We start from the raw sequence: 13148 nt of genomic DNA on the forward strand, positions 1-13148 counted from the left end.
ATGCTGGCTAACAAATTGAAAGAGATCACTAATATTACCACAGTTCCCCAACTACAACTTTCTGATAATAAAACGACTAATGATCCATTATCTATCGTGAACATATTTGCAGACTACTATCATAAGCTTTATAACCTCCCCGTAGATAAAGCTGACATGGATAAAACAATTGAATTAGACAATTTTTTAGAATATAGCTCCCTGCCCTCAATAACAGAAAAGGATAGAGAATTCCTAAACAATCCCATTACTCCCAAAGAAGTCAGACTAGGCATCAGAAGCCTGAAAAGCTCAAAAGCACCAGGGCCAGATGGGTACTCTGGAACTTTTTATAAACTAATGCAGCCAATCTTAATCCCACTATTAGTACAAGTATTTAATTCCATTTTACAGGGTAATGAAATTCCTAAAGAGATGTTAGTGGTAAGAATCGCAGTGATCCCAAAACCAGGCAAAAACAAGCAACACTGCCAAAACTATAGGCCTATCTCCTTAATAAATCAGGACATCAAATTATTTACAAATATATTAGCAAACCGCCTTAACAACCTTCTTAATAACTTGATACACCTAGATCAGGTAGGATTCGTGACCAATAGAGAAGCACCAGACAACACACGTAAAGTTATAGACTTGATCAATATTGCCACTGTACAAGGAACGCCTTCTCTGTTCCTAGCTTTGGATGCAGAGAAGGCGTTTGATAGAGTTGGTTGGAAATACATGTTCACTGTCCTTAAAAAAGTAGGTATTACAGGAGCTTTCTATGATGCCCTTAATGCCCTTTATTCAGCCCCAACTGCATTTATCAAATTGTCAGGCTACCAATCCAAAACAATACACATTAATAACGGCACTCGCCAGGGTTGCCCGCTCTCGCCCCTGCTATTTGCTCTCTGTATAGAGCTGCTGGCAGTTAAAATTAGAGCTAATCAAAATATAGCAGGCATTGTTGATGGCAAGCTGGAATATAAGCTGTCCCTATTTGTGGACGACATCATCGTATCATTGTCCAAACCATTGTTATCTCTTCCTCCCCTATATCAGATATTGCAACAATTTGAAAACCTCTCCGGCTATAAAGATAATTAGGAAAAATGTGAGGCATTAAGTATTAAACTTCCACAGCACACAAAGAAATTGCTGGAACTAAATTTCGCGTTCAAATGGGCTAAAAGTCAATCAAATATTTAGGGATTAATTTGCCTACCAATATGCACACCCTCTATCAAGCTAATTACGTTCCAGTGTTTAAACACATCAGAGATTTAATGGCAAAATGGATCAAACTTAAAATCTCCCTATATGGTAGAATTATCTCCACTAAAATGACCTTACTACAAAAATTATTATATTTGTTTAGAGCTCTTCCTCTCTCAGTACCCCACTCAGAACTACACAAACTTCAAAGGGATATACTAAGATTTATTTGGCAGGGGAAAAGAGCTAGAATCAATAAAAAAGTGATGTGCACCAGCAGGAAGGAGGGAGGTGTGGGAGTGCCTAATCTAATCCAATACTATTATTCGGCAAGGATGTCCCAAACCCTACATTAGTTTAGAATGCGTCATGAAAAGCAGTGGACACATTTGGAATCAAACATTATGGAAACCGACTTCCTAGCTAGTCTGTTGTGGACCCCAAATTTCCTGAAATCCTCACAGAATAGAAGTTATTTTTCAATTAATCATACAATTTATTTATGGAAGTTATTGAACTCTAAATATTCCTTATTACAGGAAAGATCTAGATTAACCCCACTGGTGACTCTCAATTCCTCATTTGATAGTGCAACAGAAATGGTCTAATAAAGGACTTTACAGAATAGCGGACATTGTCATAGCAGATAAAATATTATCTTTTGAACAGTATCAGAATCTAGACTCAGATGATAAAAACATATCATACCACTATATTCAGCTGAGATCCAGGGCATATGAAATAATAGGCAACTCAAAACTTCTTCCAAACACAACTTTGGAAACATTATGCCTTACCATCCCCCAAGTAAAAGGAGCGATATCTATACTATACTCTATTTTTAATTCCCCTCACAGTGAAGTTAAAACACAGACAATGTGCAGATGGAAACGCGACTTAGGTAAAACCTGGCCAATTAAACCTTGGACCACCGTTCTTTCAAATGGATTATCTTTTACACAGAGTGCAATGCTTAAAGAAAACATTATAAAAGTAGCTTTCAGATGGTATCTTCACCCCACTAGATCACAAGAGCCAGAGGGATCGTTATCTCACCTTTGTTACGGGGGATGTGGTAAAAGAGGTACATGTCCATATGTGGTAGAAATGTGAACAAATTAGACAGATCTGGGATTATACCTCGAAATAATGAAACTCATTCTTTCAGAAGCAAATAGCATTGACCATAGAACAAGCCCTACTTCACTTCCCTATCTCAGGTATCCCCAAGATTCATTGTAAATTAGTAATGCTTATTTGTACCACAGTTTGAATAAGTGTGGCTCAATTCTGGAAGTCTACCCCATCTGATTTCTCTTTTATACAAAAAAAAATTAGAGTATCATTATAACATGGCATGCACAGCTGCTGAAACCCTTAATGATACAGAGAGGTTCACCACGAGTTGGGAACCATATATTATGTATTATGAATTGAATAGAAGACAGAGAGAATGAAAGTGGTATTATAAATAGCCTGCATAAAAATACGAGCCGAAGCCCACGATAACGATAATTGCTGCTACAAATGCATTCACGTTTTTGATAATGAAAGAGTCTTATGGAGAGACACAGGGGTCTATTCTTTTGCTATTATCTTGAAATAATATTCAATTGCACTGAATGTACTCACTTGAAGTTTGTTTTTGATTATTGTTTCTTTATGCGAAAAACTGCATTTTGAGAATTGTATCATCAAACACCTAGATAATCTAGATAGGAATGTTTGACAAATGTATATTTTACTTGTAAAACTCAATACAATAATTTCAACATAAAGCTAATACAAATAATAATAGTAGTAAAAATACTAAAACTACTACTACTAATGATAAAAATAATAATGATAAAAATAATTATAATAATAATAATAATAATACACTTTTTCCTATTTATTGTAATTATTATGACAAATCATTTATTTTTTTCTATCTGCACTGTGGCTTGTGTGACAATTTTACCCCAAATTAGTACAGATGTACAATAAAAGGTAGTTTTAGCAGCTTAAGATCATCTTACAAAGAATTGTGACAACATTTAGATAAACAGAAAGGAAGAGCATTTTATAAAGAATGTGAAATATAACGTTTTCTTTATAAAACAACAAGAGAAATACCATGCTGATCCCTTCAGTTCTTGAGAGGCAATATTTCTATTACATGACTTCTTTCTATGTCTACTGAAAAATATGTCAGTTTTACCTCTCCTCAAATAAAAACAAATCTATTGTAGTCTATGTTGTAAAACAGTAGGCTTAAAGTGATTAGCTATAACATAAATAAACCCCACTTTCAATTTCCCTTAAAAGAAGACTATAAATATGTTTTATAAAATTATAGATAAGGGTAATGGTTAAAATCCCACATACCATTTATTTTGTGCAATATAACATATAACAGTAAGACGTCGTGGCACAAACATCAACAATGCTTCAGAGCTACACAGTGAGTCACTTCCTGCAAATAAAGTAAACACTGTTTGTTTGTTTTTTTGCAGAGGGTTACAATTTATTTTATGCTCTCTAAACCAACAGGGAATTATTTTAATAGATAGATAAATAGATAGAGGATAGATAGTGATATATAGATAGACAGATAGATGAAGAATAGAAAGATGTCAAAGCAGCGCTTGAATCGATTATCCTGGCCACCGATTATCAAACATACCCCACAGCAGCATCTTGCTCTAAGGAGACCCTCTGGCCAGTAAAGAGGTCACTTTTGCCTGTAGCTAACAACATTGCACCGCTTGACTCCTGAGGCCTACCACACCATCCCATTAGGTTGCGGCTGAACTCTCCTAGGCCACTATCTGATCCGGAGGGTCGGGGCTCCGCTCCAGATCAGGGACAATCCTAAGTACCCAAGAGGCCTTCTCCACCTGAGGCAGTCAGACCACCTGATGTCACAGTCTACACCGGACTGGAGCATATTGCTCTGAGATTCCTCCCGCAGACCGACAGCAACCGCAGCAGACAACAGCAGTATGGGATTTGCATGAACACAGGAACTCCGGTAGGCTTTAACCTTAACCTTTATAATAAATACTATAAAATACAGGATTTTATTAGAGGGCCCTCAAGTGAACTCCTGGTGGCGCGAGTATACCGCAATGGGCCATATAGTAAATTCAGGCTGTAGCCCCTATCTGGTCACACATAACTTATACTGGACATTAACGTGGGGAGAAAAATGCCTAAGACAAAGGCTGAGGGAAATTTTGAGCCACATACCACCTTTTAGACGCGGTATATACAGTGGATGCCCAGCCTAGCTCAACATCTATTTCCCACGTAGTGAGATGCTCAGCACGTTACAACCCAAGCATATTGATTTAAAACCTTGCCATTGCGCAAACCTTATAAGGAATAGACCTGGGGGCATCAGATACCTGGATAGGGGACTGATCGATAATTGCTGACTTTTGAGAGCCTATTAGGCCCTGCACACCTACCAACTCAACTACCAGCCTTATCTAATACTTACAATTTGATCCTCAGCCGCATACCCTCCTGACACTACGGCTTCATAGCTGATAACCTAGGATACATACACTAACCTAGGGATAGAGGTACCCCAATACGGATTTACATTCCGTGTAAATTGTTTAATGCTGATTAGATTAACTAAGTAAGCTGCTTTGACCACAGGACCACCCTTCTGTCCCATCCAGCCACATAACCCAAAGGGTCATTGATTGATTGCTTCCCTTCGATCTCCCCTGCCTCAGGGAAGGGTGTCCTTGCAAGACATTCAGAGGGCCAACACGCCTTTTGCTCTGCTTTCTCACTGATGGCTGCCCCAGACCCAGACATCTGAGTCTCTCTACTTCATGCCTCATGCCCATCAGCTCTTATAATAGCAGCCTCTGCAGTCTGTCCATACCACGCCATAGGTGAAGCACCTCCTATACGGCTTTTTTTATCCAACTTTAAGATGTCTCAATCCTTTAAAAAGAAACAGAAGGACTCCTCCACTCCAAAACATACAGTGGTTGACTATTTTCACCAACCGGCACTAGCCATACATACCTCTTCTGAGGATGAAAGCCAAGACAACATATCTTCACTAACCTCGCAAAACAGCGCAACCTTGAAAAATCATCATGTTATTTCTCAGCAGGTGGACCATACATCTAATAACATAGTGGATTGCTGAAATCTCTCCTGGCTTCCCATCATGAATCACTATCTAGGAAGTTTGATAAATCTCATGCAGACCTTAAAAGAGATACCGCCACAATAGGAGAGCGTACAGACACCCTCGAACGCAAGCAAGAGGACCTTATTGTTGATCACACCAGCCTCTTGGGATACTCTCAAAACCTGACACACCAGATATCTGACATTGAGATGAAGCTGGCAGACCTGGAGGATAGATCCAGGTGCAACAATGTCAGAATCAGGGGAATCCTGGAAGAAGTGTCCCTGCAGGAGTTGGGGGATTACCTCTAAGATCTCTTCAAGTCTGTCTTAGGCGAACCCACAGATAAGGAATCTCTTGTTGACAGAGCGCACAGAGCACTCAGACCGAGGAATGTGGATGAAGGTAAACCTAGAGATGTCATTGCGTGGTTCCACTACCATACCTTCAAGGAGAAGCTGCTTCAGGCTGTGGTCAAACCTGGATCACTCACTGATAAATTCACAGGGTTGCAGATTTTTCAGGACTTGTCTCCTCATACGCTCCAGTTAAGGAGGAACTTTCAGTTTTGCACTAAAATACTGAGAGACAAAGGAATCAAGTACAGATGGGGATTCCCTGTCCGCCTCTTTATAACAAAGGACAGCCAACAGTTTGTGGCCTCCTCTACAGACCAAGCAAGAGAGCTTCTACAATGCTGGGACCTCCTGCCACAGACAGAAACAGTAACTCCCACCACTACCTTTTCTACTCAGGCCTTGAGAGCCTCAGCTCCGGATTGGCATCCCCTAGACCGGAGATCCTTGCAACCAAAGAAGAGACACCCCTCTGCAATCTCTACTTCTGGCCTGCCTTAGACCCTTATCCAACTATTCATAACTAAAAGATTATCACAAACTAGCATAGCACTGAGGAGACTCTTTACATGGGGTGTGCTGGTCTGGTCTGTAGCTTTAACTTTTTCGGTAGTTTTTCTCTATTACTTTTCAATGTCATAGGTAAATCAAGGAGAAGAAAACATTGAAAGGCTGGCGCCAGACACTCTCCATCTCAGAGACACGTGAGACTTGAGATCTATGTTATGACCCAGTTAATTTTTTTGTTTCACCCATAGTTAGGAGAGTAAAATTAAAAGTATGTTAGGAGTGGGGGCTGCCTAGCCAAGACAGGGCAGTATGTAGTCTGCTGCCTATTTACTTAAGATATAGGGAGGCATTCTGCCCCCATTTACACTTCTCTCCCCCCATGTGCTCAGCCGGTAATAGGATGCCTGATTCCCCTCCCCCCCTTCCCCCTTCCCCCCTTCCCCTTTTTTTGTTTATTTTCCTTTTTGCTCTCTGTTCTTGCTCTCTCGGACACTCACTATACATTAGTAGCTAAACTGAACAATATGTCCCTACTTAGATTCGCAACACTTAACACCCAGGGCCTCAATTTGCCCACCAAGAGGAGCCTTCTCCTCTGCTATCTCCTCCACCACAATATCCATGTAGTATTTCTGCAAGAGACTCACTGGCAGAAGGGAACCAGCTACCTACGCCTTTCTACGCATTACCCGGTGTGTGAGTCTGCCTCATTCAGCGAAAAAAAGAGAGGTGTGGCGGTCCTGGTATATCGCTCTATAATATGTGACATAGAATACCTAGAGAGAGATCCAGAAGGCAGATATCTTCTAATGATCTGTAAATTAAATGATGTCTTATATACTCTGGTGTCCATCTATGCTCCCAACATTAAACAGATTCCATTCCTGCGCACCCTTCTGGAGCGGGTGGAACAATTGAAGCAAGGCCGCCTCCTCCTGGGAGGGGATTTTAACCTTGTTTGGGATCCAAAACTAGACAAAAAGGCACCAGGGAACCGTCTCGCAGATCGCAATGTGTCCTCATTATCAATGGCTTTCAGAAACCTCATGTACCATCATAATTTGTTCGATATCTGCAGATGTCTATCTCCGGGAGAGAGAGACTTCACTTTTTATTCTAGGCCACACAATTCATATTCTTGAATTGACTTTCTCTTCTGCGATCCTAGATCTCTTGACTCTTACACGCAACCCTTGATTAGATCATGTCCATAGTCTGACCATGACTTGATGGCAGTAGACTTTGCCTCACTGCAGATACCGAGTAACAGGCCCCCCTGCAGACTCTTGGAGAGACTCATCTCCGAAGGTGAGAAAACAGCAATATCCAACATCATACAAGACTTTTTCAGTTTAAACGCCACTGGAGACACTAGTCTATCTACAGTCTGGGCTGAATTCAAAGCTTTTATTAGAGGCCACTTCATAGCAAAGGCTGCTCAATTGAAAAAAACTTTAAGAGTCCCCTTAGCTAAATTGTACATCGACCGCAGGCAAATGGAGACAGCTAATAAAACTGAGCCAACAAATCAGATCGCGCAACAAATAGGGACAATTAGAGAAGAGATCAATAGGAGAGAGGAATTAAGAGTTCAGGACAATCTTCTTAAGCTTAAGCAGCTTTACTACTATAAAGGGAATAAAGCTGATAAACTGCTAGCAGCTAAGCTTAAGTACAAAATGCAACAGAGAAGAATGGTAGCCATTAAAACAGCTAAAGGGATAGTATACTCACATAAAGATATAGGTGCTGCATTTGAAGACTACTATCATGCTCTGTATAATCTTGGCAAGTCATACAGACCTTCCTAGATTCCCTCCAGCTCCCCAGGTTGCCCACTACAGCTATTGAAGAACATCCTTTTAATTTGGAAGAAGTTAAAGAGGCAATTAAATCCCTTAAACCACATAAAGCCCCTGGCCCAGATGGCTTTACGGCATCTTTTTATAAAACCTTCACCCAGGAGCTTTCACCAATCATGCTGAGACTCTATAGCGAAACGGCCGACTTGGCACATCTCCCAGCTGAATACCTTGAGGCGAGCATCTTGACCATTCCTAAGGAGGGTAAAGACCCTGACTCTTTGCGAGAGCTGCAGACCGATCTCGCTAATAAACGTAGACGTCAAGATATATGCGAAGGTCCTAGGGAACAGGCTAACAAAACTCATACCTTCTATAGTCCATTTGGACCAAGTTGGATTTGTCTTGGGCCGCCAGGGGTCAGACAACACTCGCAGACTGCTAAACATATTCATGGAATCGTCGGATATGGGACTCCCATTCCTTGCCCTCTCACTCAATGCCGAAAAGGCCTTCGATAGGGTGAATTGGGACTATATGTTCCAAACACTGGAGGCATTTGGAATTCTGACACCCATACGCGCGGCAATCAAGGCTCTCTTCTACACTCCGACGGCTAGGGTGAGGGGTGTGGGATTCTGCTCATCCCCTATACCTATAACCAATGGGACGAGACAGGGATGTCCACTGTTCCCCATCTTGTTCGCTCTGGCCATTGAGCCACTGGCTGCGGCTATCCAAAGATTGAGAGACATTCAAGGACTAATTATACATGATACAGAACAAAAGTTAGCCTTATTCGCAGACGATTTGACTGTATTCCTCACAGATCCTTCCAACTAATTTCCCGCACTATTGAGACTTTTGGATCACTTCAGTTTGCTGTTCTTATGGGAAATTATCATTTAAGAAGATTGATTATATAACAAACATATACAGTAGAATCTCAATTAACTGGCACCCATGGGGATCGGTATATTCCGGATAAGTGTATTTCCGGTTGCTTGAGAGTCACTATTAAAAATATGTCTAACTAGTTCTATAATGGATCAAGTGGACAGGAGCCGGTTAGGGGCGCACACTAGACAGGATATACGTATCATATGAGGCTTCAACAGGATTCTTAATCAATAACAAATTCCCAGAATGGCTCAATCTCTTGCTGAAAACAATGTGTTTATTCTGGAAATACACTTGTATTTTATCCTGAATAAACACATACGCCTAGATTACGAGTCTTGCGTTAGCCTTAAAAAGCAGCATTGAGAGGTCCCAACGCTGCTTTTAATGCCCGCTGGTATTACGAGTCAGACAGGTACAGGTGTACCGCTCATTTTTTTTCCGCGATTTTAGCATACCACAAATCCCCTTACGTCAATTGCGTATCGTATCCTTTCTTTTTAATGGGTTTTCCTAACACCGGTATTACGATCGCTTGAAAAAGTGAGCGGTATACCCTCTACCTCCAAGACTCCTACTGCATTTTAAAGTCACATAAAACTCTTAACTAAAGTGCTATACTGTACACTAACACCCATAAACTACCTATTAACCCCTAAACCGAAGCCCCCCCCCACATCGCAAACACTATAATAAAATTATTTAACCCCTAATCTGCCGACCGGACATCGCCGCCACTATAATAAATGTATTAACCCCTAAACCGCCACCCTCCCACATCGCAAACACTAGTTAAATTTTATTAACCCCTAATCTGCCGTCCCTAACATAGACAACATGTAACTACATTTATTAACCCCTAATCTGCCGCCCCCAACGTCGCCACTACTATATTAAATGTATTATCCCCTAAACCTAAGTCTAAACCTAACGCTAACCCCCCCTAACTTAAATATAATTTAAATACATCTAAATAAATTATTCCTATTTAAAATTGAATACTTACCTATAAAATAAACCCTAAGATAGCTAGCTACAATATAACTAATAGTTACATTGTAGCTATCTCAGGGTTTATTTTTTATTTTACAGGCAAGTTTGTATTTATTTTAACTAGGTACAATAGTTATTAAATAGTTATTAACTATTTAATAACGACCTAGCTAAAATAAGTACAAATTTACCTGTAAAATAAACCCTAACCTAAGTTACAATTACACCTAACACTACACTATCATTAAATTAATTACATAAAATACCTACAATTAATTACAATTAAATTAAATAAACTAAATTACGAAAAACAACAAACACTAAATTACAGAAATAAAAAAGAAATTACAAATGTTTAACTAATTACACCTAATCTAATCCCCCTAATAAAATAAAAAAGCCCCCAAAATAAAAAAAATCCCTACCATATACTAAATTACAAATAGCCCTTAAAAGGGCCTTTTGCGGGGCATTGTCGCAAAGTAATCAGCTCTTTTACCTGTAAAAAGAAATACAATACCCCCCAACATTAAAACCCACCACCCACACACCCAACCCTACTCTAAAACCCACCCAATCCCCCCTTAATAAAACCTAACACTAACCCCCTGAAGATCACCCTACCTTGAGCCGTCTTCACCCAGCCGGGCACAAGTGGTCCTCCAGACCGGCAGAAGTCTTCATCCAGGCGGGATCTTCTATCTTCTTCCATCCGGAGCGGGTCCATCTTGAAGACATCTGACGCGGAGCATCCTCTTCCATCCGACAGCGACTGAAGAATGAAGGTTCCTTTAAGTGAAGTCATCCAAGATGGCGTCCCTTCAATTCCGATTGGCTGATAGAATCCTATGAGTCAATCGGAATTAAGGTAGGAAAAATCCTATTGGCACACCATTACCGACAAAAACTCGAAATCTAGCCGATTGTTTTCAGCAAGAGATTAAGCCATCCTGGGAATTTGTTATTGATTGAACATTATTGGGCTCTCCCTTGCCAGTAGTAGTGTGACCCCTGGTCTGGAAGAGGGATACATGACAGAGGGATGCTGTACAGCCGTGAGATAGCCCGTCCTGATTGCCAAGCTGATGCAAAAGTAAGTGCAGCGGTATACCTGTATTCTGTCCCTATTACTTAGCAGATAAGTGTGTATATCGCTCTATTTAATGCAGCTACTGCAGCTCCTGCTGTTTAAAGAGATCCTGACTGTTTCCTTAGCACATTTATGCTCTAACATTTTATGCTCTAACTTTTTTTTTTCCGGTTGCTTGAGAGTGCTGGTTGCTTGAGTTCCGGATAATTGAGATTCCACTGTAACAAAAATATTTGTGTTCAAGTTTACAACCGAAATGTAATCTGCCTATTGTGAGAGAATACTTATTTTAAAAATTGGTTTATAAATTAAAGAAAGTACATATTGGAAGGTTGTGAGTGAGAGTGCATGGAAATTCATGATAGGGTTTAATGATCAGGCACCACTTAAAACACATTTTGCATATTTTAAATTGCATACCTTGTCTGTTTGCAAAGCTTTTCAAAAGGTTTTTGAGCATTCTCAGTTTACACATTAATAAAACACTGGTTTTCATGAAAACTTTTAAACACAGATCAAATCGCGCTTTTAAACTGTAAAACTTGTACACAATTAAATTACAGTAATTAGAACATTCAGTGAAGACAAAAATTAAAACATTTTATGTTAATTGCAATCATGAGCCTGCATTTATTTCTGTGAAAAAAAATTGTATTGAAACACATTAAGTAGTGATTACAGTTTGTTTAAATCAGTTTCAAAAGAAAAACAAGAAAGGCTATAATAGTGGTCATGTCATTTACAATTCTGTATGTAAGACAACCTGATTTTTATTATTTAAGCAGGTTAACAAATTCAAATAGTTGCAACACTAAGGCATGAAAAGTAGGGAGTTTGCAGATGACATTTTAAGATGCAGATGATGCAAATTCTCACAAATGCCGTAGTAATATTATCCTATATAATAAAGGGCCAAGTATGTTTGTCCGATGCAGTCATGCGCAGTAGAGACTGCACAAGGACAAACATACCTGGCCTTTAGGATCTGACAGCAGAGCAGAGAGGGTGTGCGGAAGCGGCCATTGCAAGGGGCGTGACTAGGGGCGTGGTCGGGTAGAGTGCCATGATGGGAAGTGGCTGGGGCATGGTTGGGCGGAGCGGCCATGACGAGGTGAACGGGAACGGCTCGGTTAGGCATGGTCGGGCGGGAGTGGGCGTTGCCTGAGAGAGTGCAAAAGAGGGGGAGAACGCAAAAGAGGGGAGGAGAGAGAAAAAAAGAGGGGGGAGAGTGAGAGCAAAATAGATGGGAGAGAGAGCAAAAGAGGAGGGGAGAAAGAGCAAAAGCGTGGGGAGAGAGCGCAAAACAGGAGAGAGAGATTACAAAAGAGAGGGAGGAGAGAGTGCAAAATGGGGGGAGAGCAAAAGAGGGGGAGAGAGAAAGCAAAAGAGAGGGGAGAGAGAGCAAAAGAGGGTCGAGAGAGAGAGCAAAAGAGAGGGGAGAGAGAGCAAAAGAAGGGGGAGACAGAGAGCAAAAGGGAGGGGGGAGAGAAAGAAAGCAAAAGAGAGGGGGAGAGAGCAAAAGAGAGGGGGAGAGAAAGAGAGCAAAAGAGAGGGGGGAGAGAGAGAGGGCGAGCAAAATACAGGAGGGAGAGAGAGCAAAAGAGAGGGGGGAGAGAGAGAAAAAGAGAGGGGGGGAGAGAGAGAGCAAAAGAGAGGTGGAGAGAGAGAGCAAAGAGAGGGGAGAGAGGGCAAAAGAGAGGGGGAGAGAAAGAGAGCAAAAGAGAGGGGGGAGAGAGAGAGGGCGAACAAAATAGAAGAGGGAGAGAGAGCAAAAGAGAGGGGGGAGAGAGAGAGAGCAAAAGAAAGGGGTAACAAGAGAGAAAAAGAGAGGGGGAGAGAGAGAGCAAAAGAGAGGGGGAGAGAGGGAGCAAAGAGAGGGGAGAGAGGGCAAAAGAGATGGGAGAGAGAGCAAATGAAAGGGGAGAGAGAACAAAAGATAGGGGGAGAGCAAAAGATAGGGAGGAGAGAGAGAGAGAGCAAAAGAGAGGGGGAGAGAGCGAAATAGAGGGGGGAGAGAGAGAGCAAAAGAGAGGGGGGAGAGAGAGGAAAGAGAGGGGGGAGAGAAAGAAAGCAAAAGAGAGGGGGAGAGAAAGAGAGCAAAAGAGAGGAGGGAGAGAGAGGGCAAGCAAAATAGAGGAGGGAGAGAGAGCAAAAGA

This window comes from Bombina bombina, chromosome 6 (assembly GCF_027579735.1).
Source record: "Bombina bombina isolate aBomBom1 chromosome 6, aBomBom1.pri, whole genome shotgun sequence".
Lineage (NCBI taxonomy): Eukaryota > Metazoa > Chordata > Amphibia > Anura > Bombinatoridae > Bombina > Bombina bombina.